The sequence below is a fragment of the Triturus cristatus genome, chromosome 4_1, assembly GCF_964204655.1.
Source record: "Triturus cristatus chromosome 4_1, aTriCri1.1, whole genome shotgun sequence".
Lineage (NCBI taxonomy): Eukaryota > Metazoa > Chordata > Amphibia > Caudata > Salamandridae > Triturus > Triturus cristatus.
This window is the reverse complement of record NC_140585.1, coordinates 897630962-897656702: the sequence shown is the minus strand read 5'-3', so window position 1 is coordinate 897656702 and position 25741 is coordinate 897630962. Positions and strand designations below refer to the sequence as shown.

General features: G+C 46.0%; 1 protein-coding gene across 2 annotated transcripts in view; it reads right to left on the bottom strand.

The window, feature by feature from the left end:
- The window catches only part of SND1 (staphylococcal nuclease and tudor domain containing 1), a 2043911-nt gene that overhangs the window by 237456 nt on the left and 1780714 nt on the right, over positions 1-25741 (bottom strand). The window lies entirely within an intron of this gene.

Here is a 25741-nt window from a genome sequence, read left to right as displayed (position 1 = left end):
TTACTGCTTTCCTAAAAGCAAGGAGGCTGGGCGCCATTTTTATACCGAGAGGAAATAAGTTCCATGTTTTGAAAGCTTCAAGCACAATGCTTTTTTCTCCTCATCATACTTGTTTGAATCTAGGCACTACTAATAATTTTGCTGACCGACGATTTCTGGCTGGGAGATACCGTTTGGATGCGTACCATCGATTGTTTACTTAAAGATAAACTGGAACTGAAGTCCTTTAACTTTCAATAATAAAAATGGTGAAGTGGATTACGGCGTTATTACCGTACGAGAAATGGAAAAAAAACCCTAGCAATGGGCTGACTCCCTGTTGCCTACTCACTAAAATACAACAATCCATGACCAGTAAAGAAACACCAGTGGAACACATTCATCCAGTGCAGCAGTGTCAAGTAGCTAAAATGAGAAAGAAAACAGTTTAACAACAACCCAATGCAATAATGGAGCAGGAATAGCCTCTTCTGCCCCTTCATTGTTACTTGGCTCTGTTTGGAAGGTTTAGGGTTTTTACTGTCACAGGCAAAATGTCGTCTCCACTCCATCTCTACAGGGCAAACTTTGCTGTTTTTAATACAGATTTGGCATCCTGTGGCAGGAAATCTGGACTCGTTTCATGAAATACACGCATAACTCTCCTGCAGCTAAACACTACATGGGTAGCAGTAGATATATCTCATCTGCAGCACCGCATAGGAAGGCCTTAGAGATGATAAAAGACCTAGTGGCCTTTGCTAAAAGATTAATTTCTAAAGATTTGCCACAATAATGTCATGCTCACGCATTTGACTGCACTGTCAAATAGAGCAGAAAACCAGCATTCACAAGCTGATGAATAGCAAAAGAAATTGTCTTCCGTAGTGATAACAATCAAATGCATCTCTCAATTACAACATGAAAAATTGCCATAGGCAGGCTGTTAGACCCGTTAGCCTTAGTGTGGTCTTCTCCCAAACTTTTTTCCTTATTCCTCTATTTTTTTTGCTAATCACGTTTGTGTTGACTTTAGGACTCTGTGCACTTTAGCACTGTTTAACAAAGATGAAGTGTGTGTGCTTTCTCCTTTAAACATGATGAAATTCACTTACACACAATCAGCACATTTAATTTACTTGCAAGTCCCTAGTAAAGTGGAACGATTTGTACCCAGGACCTGTAAATTAAATACTATTAGTGGGCCTGCAGTGCTGATTGTGTCACCGACTTAAGTAACCTTCAAACGCGTCTCAGTCTTCCTATTTTAACCTGTATGTGCAGTTTTAACTACCATTTCAACCACACAAAATACACCTTTTGCCAGGCGTATTCTTTTTTTAATACATAAGTCACTTCTAGGGTAGGCCCTAAAGAGTCCATAAAGGAGGGTGCAGTGTATTTAAAAAGATTGGCAAGTACTTTTAACTTATACAGGTCCTAGTAGAAAAAAACTCAAATCATTTTTTCACACTGCAAGGCCGGCATCCCCCATAGAATAACATTGGGTTAACTTATTAGATTTAATAAGTGATAACTTTCAACTGAGAGGAGGTAGAAAAATCAAGTTGGGTGTCTAAAGAATTGTGATTTACAACCATATTTAATGGTAAAGTCGGATGTTAAGCCTCAGTTCTGAATATACCACTTTTAAAAAGTTGGCATTTTCTGATTCCAACCATTTAGCGCCTGCAGCTTGTATCCTGAGTCACATGACAAGTTGTAGCTGACAGTTGCTATTTGTGCAATGCTCCGAGACAGTGAGACAGAGGTGGAATAGGTGTTGGCAGAATGGGCCATTTCGGGCTTGATGAGGGGAGGAGCTGTCACCTACCAAAGTTGCACACCACAAAGGCTGTACCCAGCACATCCACAAAGGATTTTTGACACTAATCTTTTGTGTCCCCAGAGCAGCTGGGGCCAGGGCACGGAGGCAGGAGATTCCAAATGCCTCCAAGGGTGGAAACCTCCAGAACATTCTAAGTCAAAGTAGGCACCGGGTATAAATATTGGACCCTCAGAGCCAACTCTCTAGCACACCTCTGGACCTGCGGAAGACTCAGGACTGCTGCACTGCTCTGCTGCAAGAAGTATTGCTACTCTGCCGCCTAAGTGAGAAGGACTGCACCTGCATCTTGAATCCAAGACCACCGGAGTGACCCCAAGGGCTAGTTGTCTGGCCACCTGATTAGAGTCTCAAAGGCAGAAAAGGCTTCAACCACCTTGAACACAGCACCAGTACTCTGTGTGCTGCGACCCCCCCTCCCAAAGTTGTGCCACCCGAGTGCTAGACCGTGGGAAGTGGGCCTGAAGGTGCTTTGCCAGCCCAGCTGTGGTCCTGTGAACAGCCGTAGCATGATGCATCGCCTCGCAGCCATTTTAGAAGCGCTGCAGGGCAACATCCCCGACAGTACCTTGCATTGCAGCCTGCAATTCCTAGGAACCACTGCTGCGTGTTTCATCTTAGACGATGAAGTGGAACTTTGCATCGCAGCCCCCAGCTTCTTCAGAACTGTTGCAGTGCGGTGCATTCTCGATGCCTCACTTTGGGTAGTAAGCTCCTTGTCGATTGTATCCTCAACAAGGACGCAGGACTCCGCAATGCAGCCATGTCGCTACTTGGAAGCACTGATGCATGACGCATCATCCACGCGGGATATTGCAACTCTCCGCAAACCAGGATTTAAGGTACTTTGATTAGCGGGCCTATCTTCATCGCTGTATCTGGCCTGTGCCCCTCCGTGGTCAGCCTGAACGTATGACTTTGTCCTGGGCCGGTGCGACCAGATTACCAAAACTGGCACTTTGTGCTGCTAGGAACTATTTTCCCTTAAATCTTTAAAATTGCATATCTTTGGTTCTACCGATTGGATTATTGTTTTGATCACAAATGATTTGCAACATTTTACTCAATTTTTCTAAATTGGTGTGGGATTTTGCCCATGTTATCACATTATTACTGTTTAAGTGCTGAATAAATACTTTACACGTTGCCTATTAATTAAGCCCGATTGCTTTGTGCCAAGCTACAGGAGGATTAAGCACAGGTAAATTTGGGGTTGCTTGTGACAGAAATTGTGGTTGCTGCTTTAGTAGGTTTTCACCCCCTCAACCATTAACCCCATGTCCTACATTGCAGGTGAATAATGGGGGCTCAATTTTGATGGGGACGATTTCTAGTTCTAATACAGGAAAAAGAGGCTTTGCCTCTAAGCCCTAGATACAAGTCTTCAACGAAACCACCACAATGATGTAGTACACTGGTTAATACGTTTACGTTCAAGATGGAAAGAGGAGGTAGGACCGTGGGAGAGAATGTGCTTCACGTTAAATGACAGTGTAATGAAAGGAGCTGCTAGCAAAACACCACTGCAGGAAATCTAATCTCCACGCAGCAATTAATCTAGAGCAGGAGCAGGAGGAAGTAACTGTAGAGGCCGTTTTGGAATCAAGATGAGGGCTTTGGTAGTAACAAGGCTTTTCGGATACTAACCAGTGTAAACTTCCAATTAATATTTCATGAAAGTTCTAAAGGAACTGGATTTATAATACCATAATGCTTGCTGAGCAAAAGGGAGACTTGTGGAGATCAGAGAAAAATCACAGTGGTCCTAACATCGTGCTCAACTCAATAGAGTTTTCATTGCATTCTTGAAATATTAGAAGACCATCCGGTGATCTGATCTACACTGTGTTAGAGGGGAGTGAAAGGTTTGCGAGGCAGAGAAAAATATCACTGCACACACATCAGGAGTAATTTCCTGTGAAGAGTCATACCATTGTTCAGACTGGCACCAACTCAAACTTGCATTCGTGCATTTCAGCTAGGGCTGTAGACTAGAATCCTACCCACATCAGTAGCCAACCCAGTGGAAGATTCTTCTAACAGGAAAAATATGTTTAGGTCTCGGCTGCGAAAGGCTGCGCTTGCGCAGTCTCGCTCCGAGATTTAATGAGTTTGAGTGACTTTGAGAAGAGGGGCTTGAACCCGCCCCTCTTCTTCCCTGTTCTCCATTGGCTGGCCTAGTAAATGCTGGCCAGCCATTGGAGAAGAGGTCCCGTCACTCCGTTGAAGCCCCGTCCTTTTCGGATCGGGGGGCGTGTTTTTTGCGAGAAGTCTCAGGGAGGAGACAACAGCAAAACACGCCCCCCAATCCGAAAAGGACACTCCCTTTCTCCGAGGCATTTTCTTCTCTGCCTCGGAGAAAGGCGGTGGTGTGATTTTTGCCTCCGTTCGAAATTAGCAGTCGCTCTCCTCAATCGCCGACAAAAAGCTTACCCATACAAGGAGCGGTTGTCTTTAATGCAATCTATAGATTACATCACAAAGCAGGCGGACCTCGGCTGTATTTGGAGCTTTTCTTTAGCCCGTGGAGCTAATTCCTATAACGGAGCCATGCCAGATAAAACGTAATTTCGATGACCAACCCTTCGCTCTGAAGTGCTGTTTGAGCCCTTATAAGGGCCGAGGAGCTTGCCTGATATCCCGCCTCCGCTGAAGTGTACAAATGGAAAAAGGACAAGCCTCGCTGTGATCTCGAAGCGGCCATCTTTAGCGTAGAGAGGAGGAGGAGGAGGAGGGGGGTTACCCTGACGTCTGCTTGTGGGATAAACATGTTTTAGCATTTTGATAATAATTATTCAGTATCTTTCCAATATAGTACCGCACATTACAAAGCGCTGAATTCTATCCCTCTAATCAGAACCGTGTCTCTCGGTCTACAATGCTATATTCCGTAGTAACTTCAGGCAGTTCACGCCGAATCGGTTATTGAAGCACCACACTTGCCCTCTTATTGAAAAAGAACCATATCACGACCATAAATCCCACCTTTGATATTTCAGTAACTACTCCTCCCACATGCCCTCGCTTCTTCTACACCGCCTTAACCCCTCCGGCCCACATTAGCCTGCGCTCCTAAGGCTACTTTCCTAGCCCCACCCCTCTTGCCCCACCCTCTACGCCACGCCGGGGATGTCGGGAGGGAGGTGGGTGCCGGAAGTGTTCGCAATCTGAAGTAACAGCGGCCGAGAAGGAGGTGAGGGGGAGAGCAGAAGAGGGAGTGGAACACCGTGGGTGCAGTCCAGGTAGAGGGGGGATACGTGGCACAGAGCTGCTTGTGGTCTGCACTGGCTGGAAGGGCATCAGGGTGGGTGAACAACATTGGGTTCATAACATTGGACAGCACTTGGTTAGAGGGCTGCAGTGGAGGCGTATATAATCAGGGTGAGGCGAAGGTGCATGGGCGAGGTGGCAGCATTCAGGAAAGGGACATGTAAAGGGTTAGCACCTAGTTGTGACATAAGTGCGCGCGCTGTGCCCGGATTAGCAGGGTCTCCGGTCGCGAGCAAACAGCCTATTATGTAACAGTCTGGCCGAGAGTACACAAACCCGAGCCGCCCCTCTGTTGCAAAGGCTGGGAAGGAGTCGGCCGCAGTACCAGGGCTAATTTTGGTAACCAGGCGGCTGTATTACGTGAACAGGTTATTTAAGTTTAACCTGCTGCTGTGTCAATACCCAAATCGATTGTTTTCTTGCCGTGCAGTGAACGCTTCGTTAAAGGGGCGTGTTCGCTTTTTTTACATGCAATGCATTTTGAGCGCCCAGTTACCACAAACAGGTGGCACTAGAAAAAATGTAGAAGTAGCAGCCGCCAAATCTCAAAGTGACACGATCAGACAAGCACAGTGGTGAAGGATGACCCACCAGGGCAGCTGAGGGCAGAGGAAGTGTATAGCCAGCCCCAGGGCATGACACCAGAGCTTCTGCCCTGGGACATAAACCAGTGAAATTCAGCAGTATAGTTACTTGAGTTAACTATACCACTGCCTCTTTTTGTGCCGGATCGCCACCTGATGGTCAGAAGAGTAATGCCCCTTCTTGCCATGATGGCCTCTCTTATTGCCATAGTCCCCCATGCATCCGCTACGAGAGTGCCTGGCGGCACAATGGTCACAAGTGGGGGGGGTTAATGGGATGCTGTACAGGAATAACTTTGCGATGGTTTATAACTTTGCAAGTTTGTGCATGGGTGGAGCGAAGGGTAGCGCGAGGACATCGCATCCACTCCCCCCACCCACTTCCCCCTGCTCTTTCCAAGTGTTGTTTGGCAAGGGGGTTCCTTTCTGCTGCCTGAAAGCATAGATTTCACAACCATATTAAAGGGGAAAACTGTACACACTCAAGAACACTGCCTGAACACAAAATGAAGGCTGCTTGTATTTTCCTCTGCGGAACATGTTTTATTTAGTCTTTAGGTCTCGGCTAGCGAACAAGCATTTACAATGCAACGGTCTCGGCATTGTTAAAGTTAGAGCTATTGCCATTGCTCAGGACATTTTTTTTGTTTATGTTTTTTTTTATAAACATGTAAAGAAACGGCATTGTTATTTACTATGTCAATAGCTTAATCAGTGTGTGTGTAGGTGGCTCTGTGTGTGGGTGCAAATGCAATAGGTCTCGCGTTTGAGAGTGATTAAGCTATTGACATTGTAAATAACAATGCCGTTTCTTTAAATGTTTTAAAAACAAAAACATAAACAAAAATAATGTCATGAGCAATGCCAATAGCTCTAACTTTACCAATGCCGAGACCATTGCATTGTAAATGCTTGTTGTGACTACTGGCAGAAGTTTTTTTTCTGTGACCAGAAATCTATGTATCAGAAGTTTCTCGGTGACTGTGTTCAATAGTGGTCTGTAGCATTCCCGAAAAAGATGAATAACTACATCTTAAAACAATGTAATGTTAAACCGCACTACACATACAAACATGCACATTGTGGTCACCTAAGTCAGACCTAGAAGGGTAGACTGCGTTACCCACATGCAAGGTAATCCCACTGCTGCAAATGTAAATCGAAGAGAACTGGAGAAGGAAGGGTATAGAAGTTTCTGGTTTTGCTACATGAAAGAGAAGAACTGATCTGCTCAAGCAAAATATTAATTAACGTTATGTGAATGGAGTTGGTACACGCCCACTGACTTTAGCTGGATTAAACAGGTAGATTTTGGAAGTACTTTGAGAGAAAAATGTTTAGGAACCATAGCCACCGCTAAGAAAAGTCAATAAAATGTAACAATAAGCAGGGCTAAACTTGGGAAATAGACGGATTCTAAAGTTAGGATTCGCACACGAGGCAATCAAGAGCAATGACAACAGCGGACAAATAATGAAGTCAAGATGGCCTCCACACTTTCAAAACAATGTAGCCAACGCTGATATCTGGAATTCTACTGCAGAATCAATGAGAATGGTAATTCAGTAACAAAAAAAAGAGGAAGTCGGTGGGTGGGAAAGGCAGATAGTTTGGGGAGAAAGTGACATCAGGAAGCACAACAAATGATAGGACAGTGGAGATTCTTAAAGTAGCTGATACTTCTTGTAAAGTTCTAACCAGGCAAACTTTGCCAAGGTGCGCTGCGAGCACACAGTGGTTGAGAGAAGTGTCACGTGGTGTAAAGTAAAACAAAAAAGGCACTGCGCACACTGTACTTTTGCCTTCACATTATTTGTACAAGGAGCAAAGGGTCCTGGATGCAGCTAGAACATTAACGCCGAGATGGATGCCAACTGAAAAAGGTGGAAAACAGCACAAAATATAATTCATGCCTTCTGGGGCATCCTCTCACAACGGAATAAACAGCCCTCATACTGAGGATGCAACACAAACGCCCCTGTTGGTGCCACATTCAGGGTGCGGGCAAGGAAGAACTATCAGAGGCCAGAAACTGTCTATGCTGATGAATAAAAATTCCACTCTTCACACGACATTCTACAGCGCCAAATGAAAGTCCAAACCTGAAGACCTTTATACGCAGTATAGCTTCTGAAGCTCCCTCAAGGTTTAGACTGAGGACTGGGGTGGCCAATCAAGGCTATGTACAGCATACACAAGCCTGTGAACCCCTAGACAACCACTTGTTACACAAGACAACCACCTTTTCGTGATCCTCTTGTAACTAGTAATCCACAAACTACCTTCCACTCGAAATCAGTTTAAGGATATAAAATAAAACACTGCTCTTCACTAGAGACCAGTTATATGGTTGTATGTTTTACTTACGGTCGGTAGAAGCAATTTAAATAAAATTATTTTGCGTTGTGCTCGCACTGTGCGGATGATGAAATTATCCCGCATTAAGACAAGTCATCCTGCACCCACATCCTTCAGCTTCCTCCGCCCTTTCTTTGGCTTCTACACTGCATGGAGTTTGAGCTAAACATCTGACAGCTGAAGGCTAAAGAGACTCCAAGTCACAACTCGACAACAGTAGCCTGATTAGTAGGAGTCCAGCTGACATTCCCACCAAGTGGCTCCTGATCCTGGTAGACCTTTATAAATAAAAGCAGAGCCCACACCCATTAAAAGGGAGGAAAGGGGGTTAGTAAAGTATTTTCTTAAATAAGTCCCACCTTGCTATAGTTAAGGGACTTGAACTGCTACTAATGATCCAGGAGACTGCCACCGAGACTGGCTACAAAACCTTTTTAAAAAACAAACAAGAAGACTAAAATCAAGTGGACCACTAACTAGCTCCAATCAGCACTCACGAGGGATGCTTGGAAACTCATCCTACAGGACAAGCATTTGGTGCCCCTTCCAGAAAAGTAATCTGTGAATTACAAGGCATGGCTGGTTCTTCACATGGTCAACATCATTATCTCACTCTCCATCAACTGGTAAATATGTTATAGGCAGAGCGACTGGGTTTGAAATACCTGAGAAAATACCAAGTAGAAGACCTCTCGATTACAGGGATTGGGATAGACCAAACAGTAGTATGGAATCACTAAATAAGTACTGGAGCAACCTATGATCTGTGCGATGGTCATGGAAGGAGCTCCGTTTCGGAGTCTGCAACCCATTGCTGATGACATGCACTCAACTGTAGGAAAGAACGTTCCAGGTAAACCTCTCCATGACAGCTTCAAGTGAAACAGTTGCCCTAGTTCAAAGTGTTATCAGTTTAGGTTACTTTTAAGACACCATCCAGACAATGGTTCAGTAAGGGACTGCCAAGCAAGGGCTGTTCAGCATCACCAGTTTATACTTAGGGAGGACATCTTCGGCCTAATGTGAAAGAATGCTCCCATCACGGTGGAAATTTCTCTTAAGCAATGATAAAACTAATACCGATTGGCTCTCAAAACGTGACTAGAATAGCGTGCAACACGCTGAAGTGGGTGATCTACTAAATACAACAGGTTTCACTGGATGCCTTGAGCAAATGCGCAGAATACATCTGATAGGGGTTATTATGAATACCATGTCAGAAATACGACAGACATGCTGGAAACAATGGTTACAGCTGCATATCGTTGGAAAGCTGCAGCAAATGCACATTACTAAAGTTCAGTTTCATATTTTTGGAGTGTATTTAATAGCAGAGACTGTAGCCCTAAGGGGAGTCAGATGAAGTGCTATTAACAATGGTGGAAAATTAATTTCAGTAGAGTCAAAACGGATTTACGTAGTAAATGTGGTGACAAATCAATGCAACTCAGGTAGTGCCTAATTTGTAATAAAATGCGTGCCCAGGCCTCAGGTATTCCACGAAGACCACTGCAGCTGGCACCACCAGGTCCTACTTCTGCTACCAAATGCCAGTGCCAGTATTTCCTATTAAAGATGACACTCAAATACGTGACACATTTTGGACTTTTCAAGGTCGACCTCATACTGGAGGGATGGCCTGGAAGTCCTACTTTTGTCATTTATTAAATGTACACTAAATAGTTAATCGCCTCAGTGATGTGCTCTTCTAAAAAAATATATATATAGACACACAGTCCCCTCCTGTGATAGGCTCCGAAAACCATGTGCAGTGGTTTGAAATAAATGGCAGTGGCGCGCACCTGAAAGCACTAGCACAAATGAAGCAATCAATTCAGAGTATCCAACAACATGCCCCGACGAGGGGTGGAAGATGTCAATATAAAGATAGTTTACCACAAGGTACGTTCTTACAACAATTCCTAAAAATGCACTGGAAAAAACAGCTGGGGAGCTGCTGTACATTCTGTAGTAGCATCCACTGAATTGAACCATTGCAAGGCAATTTAAGCGGCAGGCCCTCAAATTGGAGCAAATGATGTATTTTTGCAGTGTGGTTCACAGAACAAGCAGCAGTTCCTCAAACTGCAGTACAAGATGTAAGCTAGTAACAGAATTCACTGGCAGAGCTGAAGTCCCTCAATCTGCAGTAAATACCTCATGCTTATAATGCGCTCGACGTGGAGCCCCTCAAGCTGCAGTAAATGAAGTGTTCGCAATGAGTTCGGTGACGACAGCTTCAATTCCTCAAACCAAATTTCAGTCCAGCGAGCGGCAATAAAGGGTCTAAACTTAAGTTAACTTCACTGGTTACAACTGTAAACTTTCAACAATTCTGCGACTGCTGCAACACTACCTGTGATCACCGTTTAGAGGACATTCCGCGAGGCTACAATGAAAGGGTCAGCTGGTAACTATGCCACCCGGACACATACAGCTTGCAGTAAGGTCTGGCCAATAAATAAGCTGCTCAGTTTTCTAAGGGGACCCATTTGAAAGTGTTGGGACATAGGAGTCCTGGTCAGTTGAAGGGGAGACCATTGCTCAGTGCTCCATGAACACTGCAATGAAGGCTGCAAGATTGTAGTGCCGCTGTCCGGCTGCAAGCCTTCAGCATTCTGAGTGCTTCCCGATAGCGCTTCACACACGTTCAGTGGACGGGAGTGCAATCAATGGATATCCGCCATGGCGTCCGGCAACAGTAAGAAATATAGGTGCCCGGCAGCTCCTTGCGCCATGTCCACTTGTTACTAATCACATCTCATAAGTCAGGCTGTGCCTCATTGCTCTGGTCACGTGGCCAGTAATAACTTGTGCAGATAATGAACTCTCATTCCGCGCAACAGAAAGATATTATTGAGTGCGGGATAGCCTGCGATCAATCGATCAGCTGATGAATGGAAGTCAGATACCATAAGTAGATGAGTGGGTCCCCACCAAAGCATTACCACTGCAGAAGCACTGCGCCCAGGCAGAGGCCTGAATTTAAGTCTGCTGACAGAGTGCAACGCTGTGGACAGGTTCTATTCTTTAACTGAAGCCGCAACATGTAAACTCACTCTACAAGAGGAGTGTCTGGCATACTGAAAAATGAAGAGGCGAATAGAATAGTACAGAGTAGCCACCCTAAACCTCCATTATGGTACATAAACCAGCCACAAGACTCTGCTTGCGTGAAGTTTAGGGAATGGAAATGGTTTCTGTGAGCGGAGGTGTTGCTGATGCTCCATGTAGGCAAGGAATTGCTGTCGGATCAGGCGAGGTCCAAAGAGAATAAGCAGGAAGAAGTGAAAATCAATGTATGCTGTGAAATGACCTTTAGGCAGAGCAGCTCCTCCATTACTGGCTCCCCGCGTCATTCATAATGCTTCATGTCGGGGCCTCTGGGAGCAGAGGTGGGCTTTGGATCCACCGCGTGCTGCCAAGGATTCCTCCATCTGCTCGGACCGCTCAAGCTGACTGCCATGCACACAGACCCAGAAGATAACTATGGAACAACCTGTACGAACAGACGTGAAATGAGACTGCTGAAGACGGAAAATGGCAGAAGAACCACAAAACTTGACCCTTGCTGTTGGCAACATCTAAAGCGTCAAATCACATCCGATGACAAGGCCTATAAGATGCAGAGCCAAAGACAGAAGTTAGGGCCAGTGCTGAGGCATGTCCCCCTCACAGGTGCTCTGACTTCTGGAAGGTCAAAGGTGCCTGGGATCAAGGAGGACTGTTCATCAGAAGGCTGGAGGTCCTGCCCTGGCACTCACCTAACTTAACAGGGCATACACTAGTTTACTTGTTTATAGGGCCTGGGCATGCGCTTTAACACCGCAGGTTAAGAGAGGCCTGCATGCTTCTCTCTTGGAATTCATGAATCAGCACTGTTGACACAGTGGAAGGGTGGAAGTGGGGTGGAGGAGGCAAAGATCTGCTAGTGTTGGCTGCCAGATGAAGCTCGTGAGCATTTTTAAAGTGAATTAGTGATTCGGTGAGAAACTGTGTGAATAAATTCAAGAGTGCAGTGTGTCTGTGAGGGTGTAGTACGCAAAGGAACGTAGGCATGGACCTCTATAGGCGGAGGAGTGGTTACAGTTCACTAAACCCCAAATGCAGGGTCCCTTTTGCAGTGGGAAGATGGGTCAGTTGCAATTTGTTCTAAAAAGAACAGATAAGCGGGGGCATAAGTGAAAGAATCCCCTCCAAGCTCCCCCTTTGCTCCTTCACTGTTCTTTATCATCTATGGTTACCCCCTTCTCCTTGCTGTGACTCGGTCAGCCTGTCTGTGTCCCTGTCCGTTTACCCACCTAGCAGCCAACAGAAGAGATTTTCATAGGAGGACATTGGAGAAAAAACGGAAACGAGACGTTTAAAGCGCAGGTTCCCGCATCTTCCCTAAATGTAACTATACATGGAGTTACTTAACCATCGTCAATCAACAGAAATGAATCTTGAAGGTAGGTCTGTTCGTTAGCCAAGAGGCTTAAAGAGTATGCTGTATAGAAACAGCCACGAACAGGGTCACATATGGAAGGCTTGAGAAGGAAGTCAGACAACCATTTAGGAGTTTGCAGGGCAGTAGTACAACCTTTCCTAAATATGCAAAACAAAAACACTATGGAGGCAGTACCATGTGCTACGTATGTAAAGCTATTAACCTCGCACTAAGAAAGGGATTTGTGAACGATTGCAAATCTGTCTTCCAGCAGTTCGGGCTGGACTGTTCCCATGAGGCACAGGGTCAAGACTGATTTGCATATGGCCATGTCTGAACTGGGGTGGCGTGGTGAGCAAAATAACGATGGATTAAACCCAGATCTGTGACTGGGGGTGAATGTTTTGCCAATGTGCAACATTCCGTCCATCATCTTGTGTGTTTTGCTCATCCAGAGACAGCTTGGCACAATGATCCACTGAGCCTCTCGATGCACTCTTAGGTAAACGTAAACCCACTTACAGGTTATGTCTGCTGCTGCCCACCCAAAAAATTAAAATAGTCCCTATTACAGGGTCTACTTCTCTGTAGTCTCCTCATGACCACACAATGCGTAACGCGCTAGGAGCTTAGTCTGCAATGCCGCAAATAGAATCAAATTCCTCAAACACTCGGGTGTCTGTAGCTCAAGTCCTCTGCAGTGGGGTCCTAGAAATAATGGACATTTCAAGGGGTGTTTAAAGAAAACAGTCTAGTGAATATGTGTGTGGATCACGGAATGTCTCCTGGCTGAACCGGATAAGGAACATACCAATCTGCTTGAGATAAGCACCCAAGATCAAACAAAACAAATACTTTCATATAACATGACACTAAGCCCATGACCCACTTTTTCAAAATATTAAAAGATCCAGTAGGACTACAGTAATCTCCCAAACAATACCTCAGTGGGAAGGCTCTCAGAAACAGACAGTAAACAAGAGTGGCATCCTCTTCCGTGCCTTAGAGGTGGGTCTTCACTGAAGACACTACAAAAGTAGGCAGTGGTCACAATCCTCAATTACAAATCCATCCCCAGCCCCAACAACTCTTCAGCGCAATGCTGCTTATACCAGCTCCAAAGACTGACATGGGAGCATAGGGACTTCCTCTAGGCCAGCTGGGGTTCACCCACAGTCAGTACTTAGTTTATAAATAAAATAAAAAAATTCAGAGGCCCTCGTCAAGAGGCAACTGCAGCTTGTGACACCTATTGCCCCTGCCAGCACTGCCAATGACAATACCAATATAACTACTAACCATCACACTTCTCCATGTGTGACAATTAAGACTTGTCCATTAGCTCAGTGCTATAAGAATGGCTTGAGCAGCAGGTAATAGTCATTTCTACTGTATATTGAATGACTAACCAACTGTTGAAGTCCAAATCTATAAAATAGATAAACTGCGCCACCATGTGGCAGACTATCATCAGTCCTGGTGTTGACAATTAAGTGCCGGTGCCGAGCACCAGAAAAAACCTACTCAAATTAAGCACAGCCCACAGTGCTATATATTTTCAGTACACTCACCCAAGATGGGTGGCTTCCACTTTAATGCAGAATAATGTAAACTTTTATCAAGTAACCTATAATGCAAAGTCCCACTTCACCATGGGTTACTCCATGAGTCAGTCTGATGCCGCAGAGGTTGTGGAAGCTTGGCGAAAGAATGTGAAAAAGCTGTACATTAAGACACACGTTCACACCGTGCCCTAGAACCATCAAAATGCACCAACTTGTTTTGAGAAACTCTGCGAACTAGCAACAATGCAAACATTTAGCAGCCTTAATGATATCAAAAGTAGGCAAAACGAACAAAATCGTTTGGTAAAATGTATTTTGAAAGAGCTGGATGATTTTGATGATGCACCCTGCAAAGCGTCCATCTAGTTATTGAAAATTGCATACAAGTAATTTATCAGAAACTCAAATAGGAGAGCTGGCTAGGAAAAGGACACACATGCAGCTTGCGCTTATAGGAACCTGCATAGTAACAAAGAAACAGCAGCATAATGAGTGCTGGCGACCACCAATATCCACGTTGGAAATAGAAAGAAACGTGTAAAGCGCATTATGACAAGGCTTCAAAGCGCTACAAAGTAAAAGAAAGAAGCATCAGCTAAATTCAAGAGGAACGAAAACATGCCATTACGGAAGACAAAAGAGCCATGTTTTCAATTGCTTCCGAAAGGCGGCATGACTAGCACAATGAGTGGGCAGGGTGTTCCACTATTTGGCAGCCACTGCCCCATTTAACTTCCCGAAATCTTGGACTAGTCACCGTCCTAAAGGAAGACGACCTACGATGTCTTTTGGGGGTGTACCAATGAAATGCTGTTCTCAGAGGCACAGACCATAGCTGGTGTAGAACATGAAATACCACGCAGAGCGCGTTGTATGTCAAAAGTTTTCTAACAGGCAGAAGGAAGCGCCTCTCCTCCCTCACGGAGAGCTATTCAGGGACATTCAGAACCAGGTGGGCAGCCGCATTCTGAATGACCTGAAGTCTGTCGAGCAGGGACGCCCTGATGTTTAAACAGAAGGTGTTGCAATAACCAATGCGCAATGTTATTAGAGCAATAGCTACTGCCACTCTAAGCTCTGTCAGAGAACTTAAGGATTTTTGTAAAAAAAAAAACAGGAGCTATTCACCTGTGTGTCAAACGTGAGAGAACACGTCAAAAAGGACACCTGCATTTTTGGCCGAGGCCACAGGGGTAGGTAACGGGCCACACACCTCAGGCCACCAGATTTCTGACCATACCAGCTACTTTGCTCTAAAAATCCGGATCCGTCCTATCGCATTTACTTTCGGGTGATTTGCCGTCGCCCAGGTACTGACACTGACCATGCAGTGTTTAAACTTTTAAGCTGTCCCAGGCAAATCAGCTAAGGAAACTATGATATGCCTATCGTTTGCTTTGATGGAAGGCTGACCCATAGTGGGACATCTGTAACTAAAGAAGAAACATGGACACAATTTAAGTTGTTCGAGGCTTTTTTGTTCTTAGCAAGGCCAAGTCCTCTTGTGAGAGGTACTTACAAAAATGTGATTTGGGGGTGGTAGAAGGAAGCCTAACAATATTGATATGATGCGATGCTCCCCCACCCAAAAGAGTCCCACAGCTGGCAGGAAACAACTCCATTTACATCGAGCGCGTAAGATGACATGCTTCTGTTACTTGGAGTGTGCGCATGTATACGTACACATCGCATTTGCGAGTAATTCAGGGCCTCTCCCCCAGCAAGAAGGTCGAACATTACAATGCAGAGAAAAGTAGCAAGTTGCTATGGAAACAGTAGAAAGCGAAGAGGAAATAAAATCACAACAGTGGTCAGACATTGACCCACCATGTCAAAAAACACAGTCAAGATCATTTTTCTCCCTGAAGCATGTGAGACGTAATCGACTTTTACCCAAGGCTCCAGAAAAATGTGTCATCACCTTGGCGTCGATCAAGGACATGTAATGCTCACTCCCCTTCCAGATGCGGCACACAAGTGGCGAGCTCATTTCACTACTAAGGGGAGCTGCTAGAAATACAATAGGGAAGGATGGCCGATCGTGGGACAGTGAAATAGAGGACTGTCTTAACCAAAGCCTGGTTTAAAATCACTGCACTCAACAACGATTCTACACTAAAGCACAGGAGCAATACCCCATTGCTTTTAAGCAGTGCAACTAAAGGAAAAACGAAATTATATCTGAATGTTATAATTGTATTTGTTCCAGCTGCTATGCGGCCGGGAGAGGCGAGACTGCTCTCTCTCAGAGCAGGGGAGGAGTGGTTTGCCCACTCCAAGTGCACATGAATGATTGGCCAACTCTCTGGCCAGACAAGCATTCTTGCGCACTTCGCATGTTCCCCACACAGGCTGAATTACAGAACATGCACAGGCCCCCATTCCCTGGCTGAGAGCCGAACCAAGGCGCTCAGACCAATCAATGCTGCATTACAGAGTTGTGATTGACCAGGGAAGCCTGGGTGCTTCCTGGTTCCTGTTCTGGCCGAGTCCTGATGCGGAGGAGACTGGAGAGACGTGGCGGTGATAAGGTAAGTTTTTAATTTTTTTAAAATTTTTTTTTACATTGCTCCTCTCTACCCCCCTGCAACTCCCATCCATGCCGGCTGCCACTGTTCTACATACGCATAATGTGCCTCTTTAGGTGCTGCCAAAGTAGATCATATATTTCCCTACCATTGGCTAATACTGTTACCAAATCAAGCTTTCACAGTATCTTACATTGGCTATATGTAGGAGTCAATTTTGCAGACCGGTATGCTGCAGGATATCAATGGAACTCTTACCCTGCTGGATAGAGGTAAAACCCATATCCTGATGCTGCTCCCCTATTGGACTAGGTTTACCCGACCAACATGCCAAAGAGGAGAAAACTGCTATGCACAACCTCAAAATGTATTCGATCACCTGGCATCTCTTTCCTGCCACCCTCCAATCCAATCGTGGCAGTAAGCTGGATTAATCTTAAAGCTGCAACCAGGTAACAACATCAACAACACTGCCAATTCAGCTCATTTTCATTTGCAGAGAAAAATTAAGGAATAAACCAGAGTCTAAGACTTCTTGAAGGTAATACAGAGAACTGGACTATCCGGACAAGACTATGGAAATGCCATCCTGTACGGCTTCCTCAAGGCAACAGTGATACTACAAACAGCAATAGACTGAATTTCTGACACTAATCGCCGGGACCACATCATACCGCCTGCAGTAACCTCACACACGCTTTTGGTTTCTTCACATTGAAACCCATAATATAACAATTTCTGCCAACAAAGTCATACCAGGCCTACACACTTTGATAGAAATCTGAAGCACAACTGGCAAAACCAGCGGTCAAAAGAAAACTGGTGCTGTCACGTCAGTGACATGGTCAGTTCTTCTTGGGCAGTGATACACAAATGTTGAATTGCCTCAACGTTATGTGAACCCTTTTCCCAGACTTTGTTGCCTAATTAAACCAACATCACCTACTCAAGAAGCATCTAGCCTAGCATCCATGGCCAATGATCAACAGTCATCTGTTCTTCGCTGACAATGAGTTATCACTCCAGACTCTTGACTGAGGATCTATTCTAAACTCCCCTCTCACGAGACCTGTTTGTACTGTAACTGTCCAACAGTGCTAAAAAGGCAACATGTTGACCTGGTTCATGTAGGAGTCCCTAAAAATTATTTGCAAGCTTTGTTGCAACCATTACAATCGGTACTACTTCAGTGGTTTAATTCAGCACAGATGGTCTCTGTTACATCTCTGGATACGCGATGGCTATGGGACAAGCTTTACACTAATCAGAAAATGAGCAGTCTGATTATGAGTAAGTTCATATTCATGCAATCGTCTAACAGCCGCTTCTGTTATTCTTATGCTTTGTGGCAATGCAGTGGGGTACAGAGAAAGCACCAAGCATTAAACAAAGCACATCTATGCATGTCTAAAAATGGCCATAACTACACCCGCCTGACTCTAAAAACCCAATAGCTACAGTCTTGAACTTCTTCGCTTCTAGTTCTAACCAAGCGTAAGTGTTGAGAAATTCCCAGACACCACTATAAAAAAAAAAGATGCTTACACCCGAATCCCGGAAAGAAAACTTTTTACATTTGAAAATCACCAGAGAGTGGGGGGTATTTTATGGAGGCTTCATTACTTTAAAAGCTTTAGAAAGGTCTTGTTATAAGTAGACACGCGGCAGCGCAGCACCCAATCTTAGAAGCTCAACAAAAGGGGAAACATGCAAATTTATTTAAGAGATCCATGCTGATGAAATCTCGTTACATGTATACTATGCTGTTATAGCATGGAATCTTTATTAGGTCACATTATTGGAAACAAACTACCACACTGAATCAACAGTGAAAGGATGGCACAGAAGAAAGACCCTTCCCCGGAACTCTTTTGAAGTCTGACTGATCACCGCGATTCTGTGTGCTTGTGTCTGGGCAGCAGTGCTCAGAGAAGGCACAGGTGCTATTCCACATGACTCCGTTGAAAATTTCAGCAAAAAAGATTTTATCTCAGAGTGCGGCGGCCCGCTGTAGAGAAAGCCATGGGATTATATGGGAGAGACTACTTCACCTTTCAATAAGAGAATTTAATGCAAGAGATTACACACCTACATATTTTACTTTGAACCAGTCTTCTCTTTGACACCAGACCCATAAGCTGTAAAGATTTGGCCTGTCTCGGGTACTTTTACCTTCAAAGCTATCCAAAAAGGGCTCAGCAAGAACTGTGGGTTTAGAAAAGAAAACCGATAGAGCACTTCTACTATTTACATTAGAATTTCAACAGTAATCTCAATGAAAGTATATAAACGCCCACATTTCTAAGAAAAACAGTGAATTACCCATCAGTGGTCATAAAAAGGATTCCAACAAACTCTTCAAGCAATATGGAGAGTGAAATCTATTTCTCTGAATAAATATTTAAATCTCACATATGCAATGGCTTAAAGGAAAACCTGGAGAACCCAGTTAAAGCGTATATGAAAAAATACAATTGACACCCTCTAGTAACTCAATTTGCCTGGACTCTGAAGAAGGATCCTTAATCCAATATGAATAACCGCACATACAGAGTCAGCCAAAAGAGCTTCAAACACCTTTAGGATTCCAATCTTTAGAAACCCGTCCTATGCAATAATTTAGTCATTTCATGCAGTGTGTGCCTGACTCAAGCCATTTTGTTTACAGTACAATTCAGCAGAAGATTAAGAAGTCTTTACATAACCACATCAAGAACCAGGAATCGATGCTGTTTTGGGTTGCGACATTTTTCTTAAGCTTACCTTTACAGCGCTTACATTAAAAAATATATATATTTTAGTTGTGAACATCGATTGCTCCTTATCTGCCTCTAATGTAATGACATTCTAGTTACAAGTAAAGCTCTCAGTTGTCCATCTGGCTAGGTCGATGCTATACATGTTCCCTTGATAAGTGAATAACGAGACAATAAATAAGTCCACAAACTATAATTATCTGTTGGCTACTTTGGTCTGATGGACTTGTTTAACTCTTGGTACTTTGTTTACCTGGGCAACTGCATTACTGGGGCTGTTTTTATTGTTTTTTCCCTTTGGGTAGGACAGAGGGTGGGTGAAGTGTGAATGTAATTATGTGGCCCACCGTCATATGGGATATTCAGGCCGGTTTGATTGGGACTACGGAGAGGGGGCTAAGATCTTTGTGCTAGGAAGTGGAGGAAGAAGGGCTGACAGGATAATGGATCCTTTGAGGAGCACCAGGAAGTGGCTTTCAGAAATAGAGTACGCGGTGGTGCCAGTCTTCACAGAGCTATCTGGGATCCCTCTCAGATTTAGTCTGCGCAAGATCCTAACATCTTAGAGTCATTCTAACTGGGGTGAGCCACTACCTCAGTGAATCACCACTGGATAGTTGATTACCTTGAGGACCAAGGTACCTATGTGGGTCCCCAGGTCCTAATATGTGCCAATGCTAAGACAGACCTGGTTCTTGGATGATGCGAGACTACAGGTAAGACCGGTCAATGAGGAATGATTGGTTACGGAGTGCGACCCAGGGAAAGTCAAGGATACCACAGTTTCTATACAGTATTGGGATGCAAGGTTGAGTCCCAGTGGTGAGATGAATTTCAGTTTGTCCTTGGAGCTCTGAAGAGGAAGAAACGTTTACCATCCTCTATAACCCATATGGTTCAGGAGGTACTGTGGCGCTGAGGGAAAGAAAAGAGATCCCCACAGGGATCCACAGCTCCAGTGATGGTGCATTGTGATAGAAATAACAAATCCCATACCCACTAAGGTTTGCAGAGCGAATACATCTCTAGATTGTATTTCAGTCCATTAAGGGTGCAGGCAGGTCAGGGTGTGGAATGGAGTGGCCGAGATCAATCCTGTATGTAGTCTGCACAGATGAGCAGCACAGGCTCACAGAACCTGCTTGGATAGGAGTCCAGGACTACGAGATATCCTAGCCCGCCCAAGAGGAAGAAACTGTGACCTATGAAGACCACCACTCTGCCAGGAGAGCCCTACCAGGGGACGAGTATGCCCCAAAAAAAAATATATATATGCAAGACAAGCAGCTCACACACAGTACAGTGCACTATGCTTGCATTCACCCCTGTGCATCATGCAGCAAGGGCTTTGGGGGGGGGGGGGGGGGGGGGTAAAAAAAACCAAAGTGATATGACTCATTACGCCTCATAGGACTTTAAACTAGCTAAGTGGGTACAGTACAAAATGTATCTTGTATCGTAAAATGTACCCAAGAAAACCAAATGTATTAATAGGTATCCCACAGTCTAGGATTATGACAGTTGAGAATTGTGTGAATTGAAGGAGTTAATGAACTAATGGAATTGTGCACTCTACTTGGAATGTGTGCACATTTCAATGAGAGAATCATAGACTGGATGTAAAGAGGACTAGACTTCACCCATCCCGTGTGTAGATGCATAGATGGGTAATAATTTAGAAGCAAACGCAGCATGGGTCACCTGGACGGTCAGTGTAATTATAACTCAGCACCCGTAAGTGCCCGCTTGGTATACAGGTGGAAATAGGCTTCCGTTTAAGGATTCAGAGCATGGATCACCACTTCAGAGGGAAAGTGAGAAACCCTCTACTTTTTTACTATATAGGGCACCTACACTAGCTTATAGGGAAAGGAAGGAGGGATATGCCTGGGTGTGGGCAGTGGTTCAGACCTGTTGCGGGTGTTCTCAGTTTATTAATTATCTGAAAGATAAGAAGAGGAGTTTCAAAACACAAAGACACAGGGAAGCAGTTTCAATTAATGCTCTGTTTGGAATCTAGGATGTTTTTACAGCCACAATACAAATGTCCTCATAGCCTGAATAATTGCAATAGCTTTCCAAGTCTTCGATTAAATTTCCACCTCATGAGCATTTTTTCCTCTGTTGGGGGAAATATCACCTCGGTGATCTTTTGCATATAAATATATGTTTAGCTAGCAATCAGTGCAAAAACCTCAGATTTTTCTTTGATCGTGAAGGAAAAGTTTCACCTCTTGTTTCTTTAAATGAGAGTGGTCATGATATCCAAACAGCTCAGAGCCACAGTCTTCGGAAATACTCCAGAGAAAGGACAGCGTTTCCAACTGCCCCATTTCTTGTTGAGAGTTATTAAAGTTCAGGCTCACTCGTTGAAAAGAAATAGTAGCATCCTGCACTGTTAAGTATCCAGGATCAACACAGGAATCAAATGTTCCCAAGTTGCAGAAGAGAGAACTTTGAAAGAAAGCCATTTTATAAGCTCTTTGTTGCTAGTTCCCCATGCAATAACATCAGCTGCCTGAGCAGGATCAAGATCCGCTCAGTCCTGAAAACCTGGATGTGGAGGGCTAGTTTTGTTAGCACGCCTGAATATGCCTCTTACCTTGGTTTCTATGTACTCCAATGCAAATGCAAGACAAGCACAAATGGAGTATTTTAAATTTCTCTTGCTGCAACCAGTGCCTAATTTGAGCCAGGGGTTTCAGTGCTTAGCATTTAATTGTTAAGCCTGACACTTAAGACAGTCTGCCACATGGCGATGCTGTTTCTCTATTTAGAGATAAGCACAACAGATGTTTACTGACTCAATATACATTAAAAATGACTAATAACTGCCACCCAAGTCATTCTTATAGCTTTGGGGGCCTGAAATAGTTCGAATTGTCACACTCGTAGGAGTCCGATGGTTAGTACTTGTGTTGGTACTGTCATTGGCAGCGCTTGTAGGGGCAATGGGTGGTGCAAGCTGCAGTGGCCTCCTGACGAGGGCAGTGGCACTCCTTATGCTACACATTAATCACTGAATGCAAGATAATCTTAGTCTTCTCTAGGGCAAAGGCAGAAAGGGCAATCACAAGAGTTCGTACTGGAAGATGTGTGATAGAATGATAAGACAAGTACATGGTTAGGAAAAGTCTAGTCAGAGTGTATAGCAGTCAACTAGTCCATGCTCAGTGAGCTAATGAGCCATCTACTTTCTGGGAGCTAAGGTGAGTGGCATCCAAGGGCAGAACTGGGATTCTTCTCAATTATAAAGACAAGAAGTACGGCAAAACCATGTGCAAGGAACCAGAGGGTGGTCAGTCTAAATCAAATAACTTTAAAATGTTAGAGCTAGCCTATTAACTTTATGAGAACAATTTGTTTTTAAAATGAAAGGCAGCAACTCTGCTTTTTGAATGAAAAGCCTGACAACAGTTCCTGGTCCCATAAAGAATATATTTTGCATTCATGTGGTTGTTGCCCTAGCTTGGTCGTCAATCAAACCCTACTGTCATTTCTGTTGGGTGAAAATGGTTTCTATGGCGTTTTTCATTAAAGATAACTTTATAGTAAAGAAGCTGCATGGTGATCAGCATCAGTTATCCATAATGAGGGGGAGGGGAGGTGCAGGAGGGAAGGTTGTTAAGAGTAAGAAAAAACAGGCTAACTAGGAATACTGCGATCATTTACAGGTGAATTTATTGAGAGTTGAGCACATCTTTATGGATTTTGAATGTAGCAAATGTCATTTAGTATCTGTACAGCACTTAAGTGCCACCAGTGTGGTCTTGGTAGCACTGTAGATCATAGAACATTTGCAAGCATGAGTAACTATACAGGTGTGTAAGCAGACAGTGCCCTCTGTAGGACCAGAGGTTTTCTCAGATACTGTCACAGTGACCTATCAGTGGAGCTAGGAGCAATGTCCACAGAGGTGGAGGTGGAGGGTGTTAGTTGGTGAAAGATTGTGGAGTGTCATTTGAGGGCTGGAATTCTGTTATCATCCGCTGTGGGTCTGTCACTGTCTAAGCATGCACCTGCAGCAGAGGAGAGGTCAGGGAGGGGAGAGTGGAAGGGCCTCCAGGAATGGTAAGAGGTGGGTTTGTTCTATGAAGCCAGAGTTGGGTGTAATGCACCTGCACATTACCAGAGTTATCAATGCAGCATCAGGAACCAGCACTGCAGGAAGGCATACTTGAAACCGGCGACACTTTCCATGCACAATGTGGTCCGAGTGGCCTTTCACATGCACCCTGCTCAGGTTTGCAAGACCATTTTACATACTATTGTTTTCCTGTGTTGGGGTCCGAGTTGCCTCATCTTGCTATTTTTTATGATATAGGATACAATGTACTGTTTGACGGACCCCTAGTGACTTAGGTTTAATTGCCTCAGCCTTAATATTATAGTGATGAAAGTGTAGTGCCAGACAGTAAAGGAAAAAGCCACCTACAAGCAGGTTTAGGTCCTTGTTCTGAACAGGGGCTAGGACCGATTCTTCCTAAGGGGATAAATCGTCTTCAAATATAGTATCATCTACTACTAAAAAGTATTACCCAGAACTAGAACATCACCAGTTAGGTCCCAGGTTCCTCCAGGATACTCTATTTCAAATACATAGTACTTCATGCTACAAAACTAAGGTTGTAGCTAGGACTGGGCGTAGTTGGCGTAGCGCCACTATGCAGAATTTTAGAAAAAATGTGTGGAAAACGAGTGCACGTCCTGAGGGTCCGTGTGCCCGGGACAGGGGTTCCTCGTGCCTGGGCAGGCTCACCGATCTCCCCGGCCTGGCTGGGTTGAGAAGTAGGGACCGGCCCCGGGGTCTGGGTATTAGTCAGGGCCTGGGATTTGGGTGCCCCCCCATCCTGCGGCCTGCCAAGTGTCCATCTGCCAAGGACAAGGGTCCCTGGTGTAGAGCCCCAGAGACCTGCAAGGTTCCATGGGTCTCGGGCAGTCCTCCCTCGGGCGGCTGGGCCCTAGGAGCGCCTGCGGGCCTCCCCATGACTGAGGCCCAGCGTGGGGTCTCCGAGCCCTGCAGCCCCGGAGCCCCAAGGGCAGGCAGGAGCCCTCCCGTGAAGGCTCGGGGCAGGCAGATTGGAGTTATTTCAGTCCCAGCCATCTGGTCAAACCTTTCCCCTCGGCCATCTGGTCGCGCGCAATGCTTTCCAATGGGGCGACCAGATGGCCCGGCCGGCCTGGAAGTCCCGACGAGGGCTTATTTGCCTCCCAGCCAGGGCTCCAGGAGGTCGGGCACGTTCGCACCTAGGGTTCCCTGAGCCTCACGGTGGGCACGGGTTCCCAGAAAGAGGGGTAGCCTTCCTCCGGAATACTAGGGGCAGGGTATGCCGGGGCACCCCTCTCGGGCTGGCGGTTCTCTGCCGGGGACCAGATGGGCTATGCCCGGGCAACACCTCCCTAGGCGTCCGGGGCTCCATCCTCCGGCCCGCGGTATGGCATAGTGCCCGGGACGGGCTCCACGGTTCCCGGGCAGTCATCCCCCAGGCGTCCGGGCCCGAGAGCTCCGGTGGTCCTTCCCAGGGCTAGAGTCCCAGCCGGGGTCACCGGACCCCCTGGGAAGTGGAGCCCCCCCCCCGTGCCCTGCGTGGGAAGGCGGGACCCCTACCGTGTAGGCTCGGGGTGGGCAGACGGGAGTCCTTTCGGTCCCGGCCATCTGGTCGCACCTTTCCCCTTGGCCATCTGGTCGCACGCAATTCTTTCCAATAAGGGCGACCAGATGGCAGGGCTGGCCTGGAAGTCACGATGAGCGCTCATTTGCCTCCCCGATCCAAGCCAGGGCTCCAGGAGGTAGAGCGCGTCCGCGCCTAGGGTCCCCTCCGTTTTGCAGTGCGCACAGGTTACATAAAAGGTGGGTAGCCATCATCCGGATTACTAGGGACAGGGTACTCTCTCGGACCCCTCTCGGCCTAGCGGTCCTCAGCCGGCAGCTGGACGGGCCAGGATGCCGCCCCAGCCCTGGGTCCATCCCTGGGCCTGCAGCGTGGCAGGCTGCCCCGGATGGGGTCCGGCGGGCCTCCCCCTGCTGGGCTGGGTCCAGGGGCCCCGGGGAGGGCGGCCTCCCCACCCCGGGCTCCGTCATCAGTCCCGCCGCGTGGCAGGGTGCTTTGGATGGAGTCCGGCGGGCCCGGGGAGGCTTCGCCTGCGCCTCCGGGCCTGGGAGCCCCGGCTGGGTCCAGGGGCCCCACCGGGCCCCAGGTCGGGTGCTCCATCCCCGGACCCCTGTCCCCTGGCCCACCAAAGGCCATGGACAGAGTTCTGTCATGTACGGGGAGTCTCCCCCTGCTCAGCTGGTGTCTGCGGCTCCCAAGGGCCCCGGGGAGAGCAGACTCCCCACCCCGGGCTCCGTCCCTGGTCCTGCCGCATGACTGGGTCTGCCGGGCCCAGGGAGACTTCCCCTGCGCCTCTGGGCCTGGGACCCGTCCC